This window comes from Octopus bimaculoides, chromosome 6 (genome assembly GCF_046866305.1).
Source record: "Octopus bimaculoides isolate indiv1 chromosome 6, ASM4686630v1, whole genome shotgun sequence".
In the NCBI taxonomy this organism is placed as follows: Eukaryota; Metazoa; Mollusca; class Cephalopoda; order Octopoda; family Octopodidae; genus Octopus; species Octopus bimaculoides.
Window position 1 is genome coordinate 56026173 of NC_142933.1, and position 19522 is coordinate 56045694.

The window sequence follows — 19522 nt, forward strand, 5'->3', positions numbered from 1 at the left end:
ATTTTTAATCCAAAAATAAAGAATTACATCATCATAATCTTGGAGCTTTGAGACAATGTGAATAAATATGCATTACTTTTGACAGAGTAATCTGAATGCTAAAGGGTTAAAGAACTGAAAAGGAAGAGAAATACATAAGTAGTCCTGGTTAAACAAAACACTACGCCTGAATATGACAAGCAATCATGAATGGGATGCATTTGATGATAACTCAATCAGAGCTAATCTGTGGCTAAACAACAACTACACTATCAACAACAACAGCAACAACCTGTTAGTGACCTAAGTGAAATTAAACTACAGGGAAGTGAACCCAAAGTAGTATCTGGCTTGGCAATTGGCATATAACAGCCTCCCTCTTCTAGACCTTTGTATTTAATCATTTGTTTTGAACTTGCACATTTGCAAGCACACACACACATGCACATGTGTGCACACAAAAACACTGTTTGCAAGAGTTCTGGCTTATGTGTGTGTGTGTGCATGTGTGTGTATGTACATACGTTTGCATACATGTACATTCATGTGTATTTGCTTGTGTATGTGTTTGCATGTATTGTGCTGTATATACACATGTTTACATGTTTCTGCATGTATATGTGTGTATGTATTTGTATGTCTGTGAGTGTATGTGTGTGGGCGTTTGGTATGTCTGTGATTTTCTCAAAACATCCTGATGTAACAGTCTGTAGAATGTATCAAAACATTAGAGTGAAAAGAGAAGAAAAGAAAAAATGGAAGAGAGACGAAAATAGAGTAAAGAAGTAAAAGAGATAGATTGATGTTTAGCTGAGGTCAACACTGATGAAACAGCTATGAATATTCCACCATTCTGCATATAAGGGACTACATTGTCCAGTGTGCACTTTCTTTTAAGACAGTAGAGAATGTTTCCAGGAAGGTTTGGCAACTACTTTTAATAAACCAAGCCAGAGGTGCTGTTAAAAAATGAAGAAAGAAAGAAAGAAAGAGGAGGGAGAGAAAAGGGAAAGAATACAAGAAAGTGAGAAAGAGATATACTACAATAGTAACTGCTGTCTGCTGGTAATATGTTTGGACGAGTGGTTGGTGATTGTTATCCTTCCATCAAACACACAGACACAGACAAACAGACAGATGCTGTTTCATATGTAAGTGTTGAAGAGGTAGATGGGTTATATTTAAAGAATAAAAACAGTAAATACTAGTAAGACACATGTATAAATACAGACACACATATACTTGTGTGCTTCTATGCATACACGCACACACACATATCATCCCACATACACACTTTAATTTTTTCTTTTTTCTTTTTTTCTGATACTTTCCTAACAATGTCTGACAGACGCACCATGTAATGGCATGCCTTTGATGCAAGTCTGAGGAAGTGCCTCTCCAATGCCTAAGACTGCAAATATTACGTGATTTTTCTTTTAGAAATTTTGCATAAACTTGCGCTGTAAATGGAGATGGTAAGGAAACATTTGTAACTTATAATTAAAGGAGTGTTAAAGAGTTTTTTTTTGTCTTCTTCTTTTCATTGGTACACACACACACACACACATATATGTATATATATATATATATATATATATATATATATATATATATATATATATATATATATATATATATATATATATATATATATATCAGATCGAGTTGGATGGCAAACAAGGGTGTGGAGTGGAGTGAAAGCATTTGAAGAGGCCAGGATGATGCAAGCAGGGCTCAAGAGACATTTAAGGAAAAAGGTGAAGACTGAGAAGGTGAATGACAAGGACCTTTTTGTGTGCACAGTCTGTGACAGACCATGTCTGTCCTTGGCTGGCCTCAAATCTCACCTGCGAACCCATGGAAAACAAACCTCACCCAGCTATTCTGATTATATGTCTGTGCACACGTTTGAATGTGGTGTGTGCCAGAGGGTTTGCAAATCCAATGGGGGTCTTAAAAGACATGTTAGGATCCACAATGAGCAGAACTTACTTGCAGGTATTGGTAGTGCAAATCAGAGGTGCAATCTGTGTGGGTGTTTTTTCAAAACACTGTCTGGTTTAAAAAGCCACATCAGACGCCATGAAAGGGCTAAGGTGTAGGTGCAGGAGGTGGTCAAACTCTGTTTAAGGAGTAGACAACCACCATATCAGGTCATTAAGAATGAAATGTCCATTTTTAAAAAATATTTTACCTTGTATTAGCAAAATGCAATGCAGTTAATCAAAGTATGCACTTAAATTATCAACACAATTTTGCCATTTTATCGGTAGCTTATTTATGTTGGCAGCAAAAAATTCTGGAGAGCAAGAGGTGACGGAATCACGAAAGGCTGTGTTTGTATCTTCTTCAAATTTGAAGTTTTTAACTTGCAAAAAGTTGTCTAATGCCTGGAAAATGTGATGGTCAGTTGGTGTAAGATCTGATGAATATAGTGGATGACAGAGTACTTCCAAGTTCAGCTCCTGTAACTTGAGTAGCGTTCTTTGTGCAACATGTGGTCGAGCATTGTCTTGCAAGAGAAATGGCCTGTCTCTATTGACCAATCTCGGTTTTATCGTAAGTTCACTCATCATTTCATCCAAATGGTTGATGTATATATCTGCTGTAATTGACTTACTGGGTTTTATGAAGCTGTAGTGGATGACACCAGTGCTGGACCACCAAACAGACACCATTAGCGTGTTTTGGTGAATATTCTTTTTTGGATTGTGTTTTGGCACTTCATCTCTATCCAACCACTGTGCTATTGTTGAAAAGAATCCATTTTCCATCACACATGACAATACAATGCAAAAATGGTTTGCTTTTATGCCATGACAGCAAAGAACAGCAAGTTTGAAGACAATGTGTCATTTGATGCTCATTCAGTTTGTGTGGCACCCACTTGTCCAGCTTCTTTACCTTGCTGATCCATTTCAGATGGTCCAATACAGTTGGAGTCGAAACATCAAACTTTGCCGCTAACTCATGCATAGTTTGAGATGTATCCGCTTCCACTACAGTTTCCAGCTCATCATTATCCACCTTGGTCTCAGGTCTACCATGGGGTTGATTTTCAAAAATAAAGTCACCAGAGCAGAACTTCTCAAACCATCACCCCACAGTGCACTCATTCACCACATTTTCACCAAACACTTCATTGATGTTTCAAGCTGTCTGGGATGTATAGGTTCCACGATGGAACCCAGATTCATAAACAACATGAATTTTTTATCTATCCATCGGTTCACAAAAATTGATTTACAAGACAAAACTCACAATATAATCAGACACCATGAATTGCATTTCAAAAAGTGATGATGTAAGTCTTCAATGTTGTAAAACAAAGAATTGTCAGGATAAAACATTAGAGTTAATGACTGTCAAACTTGGTGCATAAGAAAATCGGACATTTCATTCTTAATGACCTGATATACAGTAGCGAGCAAAAAAAGAGAACGATTAATGTTTTTTAAATGTCAGAAAAGCTAGTGAATGTACAAATTCGGAATTATTAGCTATTATTAACTATTAATGTACAAATTCGGAATTATTAACTATTAGCTAAATTCTCTGAAAAATCTAAGTTGGTACGTTGGTCTTAATAAAAGTTAATAATACTAACACTACATTATTTACAATTGACGGATATTTGTCCTCATCTTGTTTGTTGTTAACACAATGCTTCGGCTGATATACCCTCCAGCCATCATCAGGTGTCTTGGGGAAATTTTGAACCTGGCTTCTCATTCCTAAGGTATTTTTCGATCTTGTTAGTAGCAAGGGCTACTAACCCCAAAATTCCAAGTTCGATTCCAGGCAGTGAGACCTGAACAACAACAACAACAACAATATTGAAAAATATTTTAGGAATGAGAACCCAGGTTCAAAATTTCCCCAAGACACCTGATGAAGGCTGGAGGGCATATCAGCCGAAACGTTGTGTTAACAACATACAAGATGAGGACAAATATCCGTCAATTGTAAATAATGTACATAATTCCTCATCTCTTAAATATAGAACTGTATTACACTAACACTAGTTTTGTCCAAATGTCTCATGAGCAAAATAAAAGAATGATTAGATTCTTTCAGAAATTTCTGGAAATTTCAAACATTATTTACATTTGCAGGCTCAACGTTACTACCATCTCAGTACTGTGCTAACTTCTGAACATGGCACACCACACTAAAGTTACTCCCGACCATTGGAAAGAAATTGTCAGGATGAAAGTTTCAGAATTGACTCTCTTGGCTATTTCACGAGACATAAGGAGATCTAAGAGTGTAGCTTCACATGTTCTTAAGCTCTATGAAGAAATGAAAGGTTTTGAACTGAAAAAGACAACTGGTAGACCACGCAAAACCACCATGTGAGATGACTGAGCCATGAAACAGTACGTATTGAAAGATCCTTTCAAGACTGTGGCTGGAATTTCTAAGAAAATAAAAGTAAATAATGGTACAGAAGTGAGCTGCTTTACAGTGTCTCGTTGTCTGAAGAAATTTGGATAAAAGACTTTTCCCCAGCAATGAGACCTACCATCAGCAAGAAGAACAAATTGGAAAGACTTTCATTTGCAGAAGCTAAATGTGAAATGGAGGGATGAAAACTGGTCAAAAGTTCATGTTAATGATGAAAGCAAATTCAATTTAGTAGGTTCAGATGGTAGACAGTATATTAGATGGTTTGAAGGAGATCGGCTAAAATCCAAGTGCCTGACGAAAGCTGCCAAGTTTGGAGGAGGAAATGTCATGATGTGGGGAATGATTTCTTCTGAAGGAGTTGGCCCTCTAGTGTAAATTAAAGGGACTATTAATGCTAATATCTGTTTGAATTTGGTTAAACAGAATGTGATCCCATCATTACGAGCATTTCCGAATCAACCGTGCATTTTCATGTAAGATAACGTCCCTTATCATACTGGAAAGCATGTCACTGGATTCTTTAGTGAACAAAGTATCCAAGTAATGAAGTGGCCAGCACAAAGTCCAAACTTAAATCTTGTTGAAAACCTTTGGAAGATACTTGAAGACAAAATAACACAAAGGGCACCAACTACTATGACAAATTTATGGGAGATATTAGAAGAGGAATGGAAGAAAGTAACACCTGACCTGTGCAGGAAACTTGTTATGCCCTGTGGCAGTTTGTGTGCAGAGGAGACCTCTGAAAAAGGTCTACAAACATCATACTAACTGTATTGAGTTCATATTTACATTTCTTTCAATCATTATTATTGTTTTGAGTTAACTGATGAATTTTTTGGTTTGATTCTCTTATTTTGCACATGAAATATTTGGATGAAACTAGTATAAGTGTTATTAACTTTTATTAAGACCATTGTACAAGCTTAGATTTTTCACAGAATTTAGCTAATGGTTAACTGTATTTACGAAACCAATTGCGAATTTGTACGTTTACTGGATCTTCTGAAATTAATAAAAAAATATTAACCATTCTCTTTTTTTGCTCGCTACTGTATATATATATATATATATATATATATATATATATATATATATATATATATGCGTATATATATATATATATATGATAATGATGATATATATATATACGTATATATATATATATATATATATATATATGATAATGATGATATATGTATATATATATATATATATATACATATGATGATGATGATATATGTATATATATATATATACATATGATGATGATGATATATGTGTGTATATATATATATATATATATATATATATATATATATCGAAATCAGGATGGTACCTGTGCCCAGCGTCGCCTTTCTGGCACTTGTGCCTGTGGCATATGTAAAGACTTTCGAGCGAGATCATTGCCAGTGCCCCTGGACTGGCTTTTGTGCGGGTGGCACATAAAATACACCATTTGAGCATGGCCGTTACCAGTACCGCCTGACTGGCCTTCGTGCGGGTGGTACGTAAAAGCACCCACTACACTCTCAGAGTGGTTGGCGTTAGGAAGGGCATCCAGCTGTAGAAACTCTGCCAAATCAAATTGGAGCTTGGTGTAGCCATCTGGTTTCACCAGTCCTCAGTCAAAGCGTCCAACCCATGCTAGCATGGAAAGCGGACGTTAAACGATGATGATGATGATGATGATGATGATGATGATGATGTAAATTAGAAATAATACATTTCTAAATCTCTCAGAGAGACTTAAGCAGTAGTGATGCGATAAAGTAGTTGTATACTGCCAACTTAACGTGACAGTCCCAATAAGGGAATACACTACTGCTATTTAACCCTAGGAAGCTGGACCATTTCCTGTCGGCCTTGACACATTTCCTGTGTCCTTATGTTTGCGAGTGGGAGACAAACTCCTCCACCCAGCCTAGCCAGCATTCAGGGACATGTTTCTGAGTCTTTGCTCGTCATCAGCCTGAAGTAGCATGACCAGCTGGTTGAAGAAGTCTGTTTAACACTCGCAAACATATGTTATTTCAGTGAAACACATGGCAACCCCTGTTGTACTCTTTCCTGTTTCTTGAGTAATGCTGTGATGGACTGGCATCCCGTCCAGCTGGAGGGAACACATACGCCATAGAAATCGGGAAACCGGGACCATGAGCCTGGCTAGGCTTTAGAAGGGTGCATAGATAAAATAAAATATAATATATATATATTGTAAATAAAATTACATTCACCATATATTGACTATAGAATATAGTTTAATATTAGGGTATGTAATATACAGCCTGTGAAGGAAAAAAATGGGCATAAGTACACATGGGAATCTGCCCGAATATTAGACTATTTTCTACAGTCAATTTACGGTGAAAGCTTATAATTCTGAAGTAAAGACTATTTGCCAACATAATGTGGCAGTCCTGGATGGGACGAATGTTACTGTTGTTTAGCCCCAGGAAATGTCGTTTCCAACTGGCTATATGACACAACATGTGTCCTTATATTTTCAAACAGGGGAGCTCTTTGAGAGATTTAGAAATAATGTTTCTGCTTATAATTCTATTTATAAAAATGTTCACTTGCCACAGTTTCCTAAGTCACACAGAATTTGCATATATCTTACACACACACACACATTAAAAGTTGATTCTGAGTGAGTAACTTATTGGAGTTTCTTATTACCCAATCCTCATGTGAGAATGAGAAGCTAAATACAAACTTAGACTGGAAGAAAATGTTACACACACTCTGCTTAAGGGCATTGAATACTGTCTTTCACTTAACTACATTTCACAACCACATGGCTTTGAGTTCAGTCCTACAGTATGACAACTCAGGTAAGTGCATTCTACTGTAGCCATGGGATGACCAATACCTTGTGAGTTAATTTGCTAGACAGAAGCTTTTGATAGCCCAACATGTTTTAGAGAGTGCTTGACAACCAGTGTAGGCTTGTTTATGTCCATGTAATTTAATAGTCCAACCAAAAAAGAAGCTGGTAGAATAAGTAGTAGAGTTAAAAGTAAGTACCAGGAAAAACCATTCCAGGCCCTAGTATGGCCATAAATCAACGATTGAAACTTGTAAATTAGCAATATAACATCATCATCATCATCGTTTAACGTCCGCTTTCCATGCTAGCATGGGTTGGACGATTTGACTGAGGACTGTATATATATATATATATATATATATATATGTTAAACTATACAATTAGATTTTCTATAAGAATGCTATATGTGTATAAAACTGTCCAAATGGATAAATGTAGTACATACATGTGCAACCGTTTCATATAGACAATTCACTAATAATCATGTATTTCAGTTTTCATAGATATAACACACACACATATGTATAGACATTTACCTATATACTACAGGTATATGCTCTTGAATTACACAGTAAAGAACTAAGTGATGCTTTCTGTTTCAACATTTCAAATACTGCCTAGGTCAACTTAACCTCGTGTCTCTGTGGATCAATAAAATAAGTACCAGGTCAACTAAAAATGGAGATCGATTTCAAAGAAAAGGGTAATCAACTGATTAGATGATTGAGGTGGGTGTGAACTTGCAGGCTTATCTTAGCATTCTTTTGTAACTACCATCAATCAGTGAGAGAACACAAATGACAAGTGCACAAGGATTTCACACAAGATGAATGGTCAGAACATCATATTTTGCTTACCTCACACAATTCCCATTACTGCATTGAGTCTGTGGCTAAGGAAATTACCACATGGCCTAGTCCACCTAGTTGCTAGTAGATATAGCAGGGTAAGGGACAAGTTTAAACACCAGCAACTGCAGTGCCACATATAAAATTCATTTGTATTCCAATGGCTTGCAGAAATGAATTCAATTCTGCTAACAGTCAAGTTCCTTACAACAAATTGACATCCTACCAGGAGATTTGTTGTATGTATTTAATACGATGTAAACCAGAGAAAAGCACCAGCCCAAAGGATCACAGAGGTCTTGATCAACCTTTAAATAGTTGCCTTAAACCAAATCCTACCAAGTTAAAAAAGGAAATTATCCCATATTATGTTCATCATCACCCCATGATCAGTACTAACCACTATGTCAGATCCTTTCTTTGAAGGAATTACATCCCTATACATATTTATCAGCTGCTTTTGATTTGCAACTGTTCAAGAGGATGTTAACTGCTGAATTCTCAAGTGCTGGAGGGCCTGCAGAAGCTCACTTTCCTCTAGACGAAACCAATAGATTATAAATAAAAATAAAAAAACAAAACTACCAATAATGTATAGTGTAAGGCCAAGTAATTTAATTGTCACCAGCTTGGTCTACCTTGCTGTGAATTATACACCATTAATAGATACATCTTACATCTGTCATTAATAGGAGAAAATATTTTGATTGGGAATGGGTCAACAGCCCTGTTTCAAACAATTATATTACCACTGTACCAGACTTCATTAGATATTTATATATTAGTTAACAAGATTTACAACAGACAAGTGAGAGAGAGAGAGAGATCATTAGCCTTTAGAAACTGAACCAACTTTCAAGATGTGAGGCTATCAGTGTATCACATGTAACTTTTCCAATATCTGGTACCTATTTTCCTAGTTTTCATTGTTAAATGAACTAAAACAAATAGAATAAAATTTGTATGCTCAAAGTCATCCACTCTCTCTCTCTCTCTCTCTCACACACACACACACACACACACACACACACACACACACACACCCTGCAGAGAATTTGAATTCTTGGTTAATTATCATTTCACAGTATGAGCTGTACTGATGATAATGATGGCTTAAGCTTTACTAAATGCTTACATCTCCTAATATATATTGAATTACTATGGTAACACAAATACTCTAAACTGATACATTATAAGAGAGAAACGAATTTGATTCAAGTTTCAGCAACTAAATTGTAATGGCAGTAGGCAAAACAGAAACAGTTTAAAGACTGCATTGAGTTACATACATCCTTGCCAAGATTCTATTTCTGGAGCGAAATTTTACAACACCAGCCAGGTTGTTGTATTAAAAACAGTTCTCTTACAAATGGAGCAGGAATTCTTCATTTGTATATTTATAGAACACAAGGGAAAGACAATGTTTTCAAATATGCTATGTAGCAACTTTTATATGCATTGAATCAAAAGATGACTGGCTGGTGGAAAAGAAAAGAAGTGGATGATAGTGGTAGTGAAGAAGACAATAAGGAACCTAAAGCAATTTACTCCATAATAGAATGATAAAATAAAAGGAAAAGGTTTATTTTTAGATGACTTATATAAATGAAGGAATTAAATGCAGAGCTGGTTCTAAAGCTTTTAGAATGACAGTACCAAATGAAATGCCAACAATGGTTATTGTAAAGAGAAAAGTGCTTGTCAAACTGCACAAGAGATTGAGAAGGAACAACAGGATTCTTTCTTATATGGAACTCTAGAAAAAGCTTCCTGTCTGTTTGGCTTTATTCTGCTGACTTTAAGGAAATTGCCATTGTTTAGGTTTTCCTCAATGTAATAATGTATGAACTGAAGTTGCTTTTATGCAACAGATGGAAAAAAAAAAGTAATTTAAATTGATTTCAGCTTTGTTAGTGACCATCAATATTCTACTGAGCAAAACACTAATGAACATAACTTAGGATCACAGAGGTACATTCAACTGTAAAAGAAAAAAAACAATAAGAGGCTTGAACTAAAGAGAACATGAAATACAGGAGTACATATAGAGTACATACAGAATTTAAGTATGTAAACAAGAACAAAGTATGTGCCTTGCATGAAGCAAATATCCTGCTCTTCCATGATAACCATCAATGTCAGTGAAAGAATATACACCAAAACTATCTATATATTTTGTTTAATTAATAATGCATTAAGTTTAGAGCTATTAATTTCTAACAATGCCTACTCCATTTGAATACATTTTAAAATAAGTCTGTCTTGAGCTCATGGGCCCAATAGACCAGTGTTTATCCCAGCTACAATAGCATTCAAGTGAATGAGAGTACAAGACTTCCTATGGAACGAGAGGCCAGTCAGCTACTAAGTTAACCTCATTGCTCATTTTAAGCTGAGTGGACCAAAATAATATGAAATAAAGTGCCTTGCTCAAGGACACAATGTATCACTTTGTCCAAAAACTAAACTCACAATCATTAGATTATGAACTTAACACCCATACCTCTGCCATGTGCCTTCACTACTTAAAAATATGCTTTGAGCTATAGTAATCAATGCATTTAAGGAGTTTCTTTTTCTTACATGACATTCAAAAAGATGTTACTGAAGAAGCAGAAAGTAAGGTCCTAATGAGCCATGTTCCCAACTTGATTACCAAATTGGTGCTATGTTACTTGCTTACAATTTAAGAAAGACATGAACATTACACACACACACACACACACACATATACATATACTTATCCTTATCTTGAGATTCAAACTGAGAAAAAACAATAAGAAATTTCCATCCTAACACACTATTACACTCTCATAAACTACAGACAAAAATCAACAATATTTAATATAAAATGAAATATTCTGTAGCAAAAGTCAAAATCTATTTATTAAGGTGGTGCTCCAGCATGGCCACAGTCAAGTGACTGAAACATGTAAAAAACAAAAGAATAAAAGAATTAATATGCTAATGCCAAAATGCATTATGTTGTCAAGTGATTACTTGAAGGGAAAGGTGAAGAAGGAGAGAGGAGTGTTAATGCTATGAGGCAAGGTAACATAATAGTTGTTACCTAGTTAAAAAGTTAGCTGAAAGGAGTCATATAGAGAAAAAGAGTTAGAAATAAGATGTTTAGCAGAGGGGTGATGCTCTTGTTGTGAGGTTAAAGAAAGAGCAAGAGAGAGGGAGAGAGAGAGAGAGAGAGACGCAAAGGGTAGAATCACCAGAACAAGCATGGGAACATCAGCATGTAGAAGGGAAAATATGAATCAAAGAGTATAGAGTGAGCATTCTCTGTAATCATTGTGAAGCACTTACATTTTTAAATGAACCTCTGAACTGCTGAGAAGATGGGGAAGTCATGCTCCTTCAATTACATTCTTATAGAGAACTGAAAGGTGTTTTTAAATGAAAATAATGCAGAATATAGAATTTATAAAGGAACAGTAAGTTTTATGGCTCCATAAACTTACAACCATCTAGAAAATCTCATTTTACTGTAGCATTTCCATGGGTATTTCTAGTATATAAATTATAATTTAAATAACAATAACAGGTTGATCTAAATAATAATGACAGGTACTACTGGCTGGGCCCTCATGCCAGAATAATAGAACATATAGAATAATAATAGTAGCTCAATAACATATTGTGGAAACACCATAAAGAGATGAATAGTCATTCTTCTACTGAGCTAATCTGTAACATAGCTTCTATTCCCAGTTGGATCATTTCCTTTCTGTTACTCTTTATATCTCCAATAAACAGACAGACTGAACCGTTTATAAAATAAAGATTTTGGCAATGCTGACTTGCAGCACTGTATAAAGACAAATGTTTCATCAGTGATCCTACAACCAATTGAAAACTGTGGAAGCAGTTTCAATCATTCATAAAATAACATTAATTATTGACATTGTTTTGGAACTTCAGATAGGTTTTTCATCAGCTTTATCCATTTCAGTTAGAAGATAACTTTACTCTACACAGAAACTTGTACTTAAATTCTTAGGGAATCCTCCATAATTTTTTCTTTCTTTTATAACATATAAATGTTGCCATAATTTATAAGATAGAGGAAAAAATAACAAGTGAAAAATAAATATATGAAAAACAGTTTTAAAAATGATGGGTAGGGGCAGAACTTTAAGCAAAACACAGTAGAGAATAATTATTTCAAGATGCCATGTGATTCTAAGTGCTATATCAAAGTAATAGCAGTTTACTGATAGTGACAGTGGTGGTGGTGGTGGTGGGGAATATGAGATGTGTCATTCCTGAAATTATTATAACTCCAAATGAGCAAGACAGTGTGAAATAACGTAAAAGATTTGAATGGGAAGCTTATGATACTTGTAATATGACAGAACTGTGTAAAAGGAAAAGTAAATTTTTAAAAAATAAAAAAATAAAAAGGTAATATAGTTTATAGAACTGCATTAGGAGATCAAAGATTTAAAGTTTAGAAAATTGTCTTTGTAAATATTCAGATTCTGGTGAATATTTATGGAGTTTTCTTATAGAGTGCTTATATTCATGGAATCTTAAAGCAACAAAATTCAGTATCTGCATTTAAAAGCAACAGGAGATATGTTAATGCACTTTTTTTTTGTCATCACAGTTTAGTTTTTATGTGATTGACGATAATCATGGCACTAAATGTTGCCAAATGTTATATTAAGACTTCATCTTTCAAATGTGAAATTATATATATCTTCACACACACAGAGACACACACACACACACACACTACATCTCATAACATGACACAACACTTCACCACACACACAAATAAATACATATGAAATAAATAAAAGGCTATTTGCTTGGTAGAGACGCTGTTTAACTGAGGAACATTAAATAACATGAGACTCAAGGGATTGCGGAGAGGAAAGATAAACAAAAAAGAAACAAAAATTTCTACTATTCATGACACTTAAATGATCTGCATTGAACAAGTGTTTGTTATGCAACCATGCACTCATATCCTGGCAAAATATTCAGATGCCTTAAAATTGGTTACAAACAGCTTCAATAGAACTTTCTCCATTCAATGGAGAGAGAAAGAAAGAGAGGAAACATAAAACATGGGTCCCAAAACACCAGTAACATTTCGCTTTCTCTGATCCTGACAAATTATTGAATACAACAGCAGTGGTGATGCAACAACTGAAGAACAAGAGGCAATAACTGAGATACTCACCCCCTCTCTGTTTCTCTCTCATATCAACACACAGACACACACGCATATAACTGTGCGGTTACAAAGTTCATTTTGCAGCCATGTGGTTTCAGGTTCCATTCTACTGTTAGCAAGTATCTAATACTATAGCCTCAGGTCAAGCTGACTATTTTCTTGTTAGTGAAATTGGTATAGAAGTTGAATGGAAGCCTTTTGTGAATTTATCTACCTACATATATGAATATATATTTATTGCACTTTTACAAGAAGAGGGGTGACAGTAACTGTAAAGTTTTGGGGTGCTAGCCTTTGTCAGACTGTCATCAGAGGATAGCAAGCCCAAACTTCAAAACACCCTTCTTGTAATAGATATGTACTCTATAAAAACACAATCAAGTCAGTTATCGAATCACAAGATAATGTGACCTGCCACTGGTAGCATGTAAACCAGTACTACCTGTTCTATGGCTGAGTGGTTAGTGACTAAACCAGCTCCTCCACTTACATCTATATATATATATATATATATATATATATATATATATATATATATATATATAAATAAATCTCACGCAAGAAATTTGGACACCTTTTCCACATCTACTTAATGAATAACTGGAAAAGATACTTGGATGATTGTTTCATCATATGGAAGGAATCCTATGAAAAACTTCTAGAATTCAAATCCATACTTAACATACATCCCAGCATTCAATTCACTATGGAATTCAGCAAACATCATCTCCCTTTTCTTGATCTCTTAATTATAAAAACACCTAATAACCAAATCACAACCGACATCTACCACAAACCTACAGACTCACAACAATACCTCCTTTTCAGCTCATGCCACCCAAAACACACCAAGATAAATATCCCCTTCAATTTAGCTAAAAGAATTTGCACCATTGTCTCTGACTCAACCACTCGAGAAATACACTTACAAGACCTCAAAAAAACACTATTACAACGCCAATATCCCTCCACACTCATAGATTTGGGAATAAAACGTGCCAAGGAACTTGACAAAAACACACTAAAAACCAACCAACACAATAACACACCCAACCCCAAAATACTTCCATACATCTCCACCCACAACCCCAAAAACATCGAAGTATACACCACAATCAAACAAAACCTACCCTTACTCACCACAGACCAGAAAATGAACAATATTATCAATACACACAAATTCCTTAAATGCAAAAGGCAACACAAATCTTTGAAAAAACTCTTAACCAATGCCAAACTACATACACCACTTCCACCCCCATCAGTTAAAAAATGTGCACGCCCTAATTGTGGTACCTGCCCCTACTTACTTGAAGGCTCTGAATTTACCTTCAAAAACGAGGAACAAAATTTAAATCAAAACCAATTTCTCTCGTTCCTCTGGGAACCTCATTTATGTCCTCACATGAGCAGGTTGCCAACACTTCTATATCGGACAGACGAGCCTCCCGTTGTGTAGAAGAGTAGTAGTCCATAAAGAACAAATAAATCTCCCTCAATACTGCCAAATTCCACTCAGTGGCCACAGAGACTCTTGCGCCAGAAACAAAAACCCTAAATTCCTTATATTCCCTTTCTATCAATGTAAAGACAGAATCTCCACACAAGAAAGAATCAACAAGGAGAATCTTTTCATAGAGAAATTCCAACCATTTCTTAACACACAAACCCCTCAGTGACTTTATTTCTCTAGGAACAGACATAAACTTCCTGTTGACAAAGAGTTCATAACTCCAACTAAAAAGATTTGTCTCTCCTTACACACACTTCCTGTTTTGACACCACACTTCCTGTTTTGATACCACACTTCCTGCTTAACACTTTCTTTTTTTTTAAACCAAACACCACTCTCAATTTTCATGCATCCTGATTTTTCCAACCATTATCTAAATGGATTACCATTGAACTTTAAAAGCTCAAAGACAATATAATGTATTGGTATATTTATTTTTTTATATATTATTTTTTTCATTTTTTACTTTTTTGTAAAAAGCATTTTCATTCTCCCTCTTCTTGAAAATTTGCCATACAATGGAAGCTGGTTAGAAATCTATATTAAAATATGCTTTCAGTTTAGCATTTTGCCTTATTATTATTTTTCATTTTCCTATTATTTCTCCATGTGCGGTTAACACAACCCCACTATTTACTGACTTATATATATATATATATATATATATTATGAATGGGTGCTTGTGTTACATTAATACTTTCAGGATTAAATAAAAAGACAACAAATGGAAAATATGACATACCTGTGTGTGTGTGTATATATATATATATATATATATATATATATATAATTCAAAAACACGTGTAGTAAATAAACATATGAATATATACTGAATACACAGAAGGTCACCAACTCCTCTTCAGTTATCAGACAGAGGCTCAAAGTGTAATTTCAGACATTATCAATAATATTACTTCCGCTCTGGAGGCACCAACAAGAAACTTGCCAGGAATGGAACCAAAACATAATAAGACGAGATGGCTCAAGATGAGACCATTAGTAAACGGATAAAGGACAAAACAATAAACAGAATAAAGGCTTAGGGCCACACAAAAACAACAATTAAAACGAAAATAATACACATACAGCAAAAAAAGCCTTAGGATTGCAAGACAAGACAAAAATAGGTACTAGTTTTATTAATTTCAAGAAACTTGAACCATCCAACCACCTCTTGGGTATCAGACCAGAGGGCTAATCTAATTTTAGACTTAAGGACGGGTATTACCCTGTCAATGATACTTTTACTAATAATGCCTATATCGGATTTAGAAGGACATATCAATCTGAGGGGTTGATAAGAAAGTTAGGTTTATGATCCTTAAGCAAAATCCGGGGTTTTCGGGGGGGACGTAGGGTTCTGTTCTATCATCAATGGCTAGATCTTTGACGATTTGTAGCTCTGTATTGTTGATTCTCTTTAATACATCATTACTAGGATGTCTATTTTTGCTGTGTAATTCCTTTCTAATCATGGACTTATATAGATCAATATCAACAATGTAAACATTACTTGTTTTGTCTGCTGGTACAAGTACCCCCAAAGCTTTCTTGAAGTCAACAAGTAATTTTATGATTTTCTGCTGATGTATATTACACCATCTAGGGTACTTTCTGAACTTCATGTTCTCGACAATACTATATAATTCTTCTTCAAATCTGGTTAGATGTTGGTTTGTTGGTGGGTTCCTTGTAGATTTGAATACTTTTTTTAGTAGGTCACCATGTTCAGGTTTGTCGTTAGATTTACGCTCCTTGTCAAAAAAGAAAGCTTTCCACTACATTCTATGCACAAATTGGTTAGTTTTCTTCAAGAGATCCTGTATATAATCCTTCCTACTGGGTATAGGTATGTCCTTTAGCGAAACATCCAGTGTTATTTTATCCATCATCTTGGTACGCTACCGTAAAGCATCTTCTAATTAGAAATTGGTTGTGGTCAATGGATAATAAAACGAATGGTTTACACCTGGTAGCTTACTGGTAAAGCAAGGTCACTTTCAGAGTGATCATTGGATAAATAACAAATGAAAGACAGAAGAATGTATTATTAATCACAACAATTGTTTCAACACCATTTTGTCAATCGCAGTAGCTTCTAAGCTTCACCACTCATTCAGTTCTCAACTAAATTGCAAACTGTTAATAGTTTTAAAGAGGACACCTCCTCAGCTACACTTTGGCATAAATAGTTTGAGATTTGCTTCAGTAGAAAAAAAACTTACGTCAAAATATCTGCGACTTCAAGGGAGCAGTAAGGCACCTATTCACCTTCAATTAACATAAACTTTTTAATTTTAAAATAAAAGTATACTTTTCTTAGGCTTAAATGATAGAAAAATGTGAGGAATTCAGAGTCGTTAATCGCATTGAACAAAAATTAGTAGAAGAAAAGGTATAGGGTGAAATGCCATGAAATATCGTGTAAGTAAGTAAGAGAGTAAGGAAGTAACGCTTATCAATAAGAATATTAAAGAATATATTGCTAAGGCAGTGAGCTGGCAGAAATGTTAGCACGCCGGGTGAAATGCTTAGTGTTTACATTTTGAGTTCAAATTCTGCCAAGGTCGACTTTGCTTTTTATCCATTTCGGATCTATTCAATTTGATGTACAGATTATTTGATTAATTTTTTTAACTAAACACTTTGAAACTTCCGATACTGGTACAATGTGTCACATACAACAGAGTTTACTCTTAACGTTTTTGACAAAATTTTGTATTTTATAAGTTATTTTGTCACATGTTACAGAGTGACAATAAACAAATTCATGTTTGATAAGTGCCAATACACAAAACTCTTAGCTTTTGACTTACTCTCTAACTTCTGCCGATGATATATATACATATTATACATATATGTGTTAAAAAATCTCATCATGCAATCAAACTAATGAAAGAGCCTCTACCTGGTCACTCGACATGCAAAAAACAGCAGCCAATATATCCCCCTGCCCAGTATTTTATAAGGTAAAATCTTAAATTATTAATTGACACATTAATTATCTTATAACAGCAATGTCTGGAAAATTCATGGATTACATGGAAAAATGTGAGCATATAAAATAATATTCTTAAGATTATAAACCTGGAAAAGTACAGGACGAGTTATTACACCTGTAAAAGTGTAGGACAAACTAAGTAAAGTAAAGAATAAGAAACTTTTTACTTAAAATATTGCAGCTAAAATTAAAAGTTGAATATTAAAAAATATTTTACTATAGATTACAAATAATGCTATACTTATTTAAAAGTAGAATTTGGCTAATTTACTACAGAAAAAAGTGACTAATTAGACAAACTTACAAATTAGCTGATCAGTTTTGTACAATAAATTTAAAAGATGAGAACTGTAAAGAGAGATAAATTAGAAGAGCTGGCATTCTTTGCTGCAATGTTTTAAGTAAAAAGTTTCTTATTCTTTACTTTACTAGAAGTAATAGTTTGTCCTATACTTTTACAGGTGTAATAACTTGTCCTGTACTTTTCCAGGTTTATAATCTTAAGAATATAACTTTTCATGCTAACATTTTTCCATGTAATATATATATATATGCAAAAATTAACTATCATATGAGTCATTTTTCTGTTATATTTAAATATGTTAATGAGGATATCAGAAAACAGATAAACAGACAGACAAACTTGTTGGTATTAACTATCCTGTTTGTTGGGGGCTGTCTGGGAGTTAGGTATATATGCAGACAAGTGGACAAGTAAATAGGTGTGCAGATAGATAGATAGGCTAACAGGTAGGTAAATCCATAAGTAGATTGGTTATATAAATAGGTAGGTTGATAGGAGTTTCAGAGCATGCTCAGTTTTGCATTAACTATCTTGATCAGAACACAAACTGTATGATGGAGCTGATGCCCCATAATGTGTCTGTGGAATTTTATCTCTTTTTCTAGTTCTCCTCTCTGTATCCAATTATGATTTTTTTATAGTGTCTGAAGTTACACAACCATGTTTAAAATAGTGATTACACAAAAACAAATAGTAAAATTGGTAGAAATGAAGGCTAACTTCTGCACAAGTATGTTCAGAAACTGAGATGAACTTGCATTCATATATATTCATAAACTCTCTGCCTGTCTGCCTTTCTCTTTATATATATAAGTGCATGCATGCATGGCTATGTGGTAGAAAGTTGTGTCCCAACTACATAGTTCAGGGTTCATCCCAAGGCAACTATCTTCTACTATAGCTCCGGGCTGACTAAAACTTTGTAAGTGGATTTGGTAGATGGGAGCTGAAATAAGCCCTTCATATATATATATGCCAACTTGACACAAACTACACTAAACTCATTTGGCATCTCACTATATGACCATCACAGGTATGTGGGTATTTTTAAAATACCTCAGAGTGATGACCATGCCTGCATAGTTACAGGCTGCCCTTTGGCAAGGCATAGCACTCATTCAGCCACACTGCCAGCGATATGAAAGTCATGGGACTGCAGTGTGGTGATTTGTGAAGAGGTAGTAGAGGAGCTCAACTGAGCCAATGGTGCTTCTTACATTGATGCTGAGCAAATGAATCTTAGAAGATTAACAGTCAGGATGACAAAGCTCTATCAAGATAGTAACTGCAATGCATCCATAGGTGTGGTGTCTTTGGTTGTGTAATCAGCTACTGAAAGATTAACTATGACTCAAGCTCTCAATTCAAATCCACAATAATGGAATTGGATGGTGACAGAGAATCCTGGGAATCCACAAAAGCAAAGAAATAAATATGACC

The 19522-nt window shown here is 34.7% G+C and overlaps 1 protein-coding gene across 8 annotated transcripts in view; it reads right to left on the reverse strand.

The window, feature by feature from the left end:
- LOC106882709 (dynamin-binding protein) overlaps positions 1 to 19522 on the reverse strand; it is a 308006-nt gene that overhangs the window by 116269 nt on the left and 172215 nt on the right. The gene's annotated exons all lie outside the window — the stretch shown is intronic.